The 2,500-nt window shown below is 32.1% G+C and overlaps 2 pseudogenes; both read left to right on the plus strand.

The window, feature by feature from the left end:
* The window catches only part of LOC129615996 (5.8S ribosomal RNA), a 184-nt pseudogene extending 2 nt beyond the window's left edge, over positions 1–182 (plus strand).
* Positions 183–472: 290 nt separating this feature from the next.
* The window catches only part of LOC129615988 (large subunit ribosomal RNA), a 4,018-nt pseudogene continuing 1,990 nt past the window's right edge, over positions 473–2,500 (plus strand).

Below are 2,500 nucleotides of genomic sequence, written 5' to 3' on the forward strand. Positions count from 1 at the left end.
CTCTAAACGGTGGATCACTTGGCTCATGGGTCGATGAAGAACGCAGCTAACTGTGCGTCATCGTGTGAACTGCAGGACACATGAACATCGACATTTTGAACGCATATTGCAGTCCATGCTACAGAGTATATAAATTTATTAAAAAATTTAATACTGCATGGACTACATATGGTTGAGGGTTGTAAGAATAATTTAATAAAGTTGCTTATAATATAATTTTAAATTATATTATTTATAGCACATGATATATTACTGGTAGGAATACCATAATATTAAAATTCAATTATATATATTTTACTTATATTATAAAATATAATAAAAAAATAAGTATATCCTAGTATTAATAAATTAGTATTAATACATTAAAGAGGAAAACTTATATAAAATTATATTATTTATAATATAAACAATACAGTAACTTATATATATTTAGTTTTCAACTAAAAAGAAAAATTAAAAATATTCTTAAAAACAACCTCAACTCATATGAGACTACCCCCTGAATTTAAGCATATTAGTTAGGGGAGGAAAAGAAACTAACTAGGATTTTCTTAGTAGCGGCGAGCGAAAAGAAACTAGTTCAGCACTAAAGGATTTTGTTTATACAAATATCCGATGTAGTGTATGGAATATCTATATTCTAATATGAGAAATTAACAGTCTAAGTCCTTCTTAAACGAGGCCATTTACCCATAGAGGGTGCTAGGCCCGTATGACGTTAATGATTATTAGAAGATATTTCCAAAGAGTCGTGTTGCTTGATAGTGCAGCACTAAGTGGGTGGTAAACTCCATCTAAAACTAAATATAACCATGAGACCGATAGCAAACAAGTACCGTGAGGGAAAGTTGAAAAGAACTCTGAATAGAGAGTTAAATAGTACGTGAAACTGTTTAGAGGTTAAGCCCGATGAACCTAAACATCCATGAAATATGAAAAATTCAACATTATAAATATTATATAATTATATAATAATGATGGTGTGCAATTTTTTCATATATGGACATTGCAATCTGTTAATAAATATATATTTATCATAAGATATATTTAAAAAGTTTATTTTATATATGAAAATTTATTTTCTATATAATATAATTTAAATATTATCGGATAAATAATTGACAGATAAAAAATCAATATAATGCGTAAATTATATATTATTATAATTTTATAATATTATATTAATTTATATATTAATATAATTATTATATGCATTAATATGATTAGCAATGCTATAGATTTAGGATACCTTCGGGACCCGTCTTGAAACACGGACCAAGGAGTCTAACATGTGTGCAAGTCATTAGAATTTATTTTAAATAAAATCTAAAGGCGTAATTAACTTAACTGTTAATATGGGATTAAATTATATATATAATTTTATATATATAATATCAATCCTGGGGCGTTCTATATAGTTATGTATATAAATAATTTTTAATTATTTTTTATACCTCTAACTAGAACGTACCTTGAGCATATATGCTGTGACCCGAAAGATGGTGAACTATACCTGATCAGGTAGAAGTCAGGGGAAACCCTGATGGAAGACCGAAACAGTTCTGACGTGCAAATCGATTGTCAGAATTGGGTATAGGGGCGAAAGACCTATCGAACTATCTAGTAGCTGGTTCCCACCGAAGTTTCCCTCAGGATAGCTGGTGCATAAAAATATTATATAAAATAATCTTATCTGGTAAAGCGAATGATTAGAGGCCTTAGGGCCGAAACGACCTTAACCTATTCTCAAACTTTAAATGGGTAAGAACCTAAACTTTCTTGAATGAAGTTTTAGGTTATGATATATTGTGCCCAGTGGGCCACTTTTGGTAAGCAGAACTGGCGCTGTGGGATGAACCAAACGTGACGTTACGGTGCCTAAATTAACAACTCATGCAGATACCATGAAAGGCGTTGCTTGCTTAAAACAGCAGGACGGTGGACATGGAAGTCGTAATCCGCTAAGGAGTGTGTAACAACTCACCTGCCGAAGCAACTAGCCCTTAAAATGGATGGCGCTTAAGTTGTATACCTATACGTCACTGTTAATGTAAATGATTTATATTACATTATTAATGTATATAAATTTAGAAACATTAACAAGTAGGTGGGTACAATGGTAGCGTAGAAGCATCTTCCGTAAGGATGTGTGGAGCTGCCATTGGTACAGATCTTGGTGGTAGTAGCAAATAATCGAATGAGACCTTGGAGGACTGAAGTGGAGAAGGGTTTCGTGTGAACAGTGGTTGATCACGAGTTAGTCGGTCCTAAGCTTAAGGCGAAAGCCGAACAAAATTTAAGGTTTTATCCCCATTGATAATATAAAATACCTTAAATTAAATAAGCGAAAGGGAATACGGTTCCAATTCCGTAACCTGTTGAGTATACGTTTGTAATAAATATGGTCATTATGATCATCCTGGTAACAGAAACAATCATAGAGAAGCCGTCGAGAGGTATCGGAAGAGTTTTCTTTTCTGTTTTATAGTTGTACTACCAT

This window comes from Condylostylus longicornis, unplaced genomic scaffold, assembly GCF_029603195.1.
Source record: "Condylostylus longicornis isolate FDR11 unplaced genomic scaffold, ASM2960319v2 ptg000156l, whole genome shotgun sequence".
Lineage (NCBI taxonomy): Eukaryota > Metazoa > Arthropoda > Insecta > Diptera > Dolichopodidae > Condylostylus > Condylostylus longicornis.